Here is a 556-nt window from a genome sequence, read left to right on the forward strand (position 1 = left end):
AGACAATGGTGAGGTTTGACGGGGGTTGTTCAAAGACGACGAGGGAGAAGAAGAAGAAAAGAAGAAGAAATCGATGGAGTTGAAGTTGACGGCGAAGAGTTTAGATCTAGGGTTCTTCATTTTGTTTTTCAGGTTTAGATTTCTAAACCGGGTCTATGTGTAAACCAGTGTAAACCGGGTTTGTGTGTAAACCGGGTTTGTGTGTAAACCGATATAATTTGTAAACCTCGATTTTAATAATAAACCAATTTCCTTATCAAACCAATTATATTTGAAATAGATTTTAATTATTAATTTGTTAAAAATATATTAATTTATAATTTAAAAATATAAATGAAAATAGTAACTAATAGCAAACAATAAATATTGCTGTCATAAGTCCATGATACAATAGCCCTCGAGAAATTGCTATCATAAATGATGGACATTTTATAGCTAGGGCAGACATAGTGGTTTCAATAATGCTAATAAAAGCATATAATAGATGTTTTCTCATGTTAAGAAAGACGATTTTTTTGTAGTGTGCGGTTTGTATCAGAGAAACGCATACTGCGGG

This window comes from Brassica oleracea, chromosome C7 (assembly GCF_000695525.1).
Source record: "Brassica oleracea var. oleracea cultivar TO1000 chromosome C7, BOL, whole genome shotgun sequence".
Lineage (NCBI taxonomy): Eukaryota > Viridiplantae > Streptophyta > Magnoliopsida > Brassicales > Brassicaceae > Brassica > Brassica oleracea.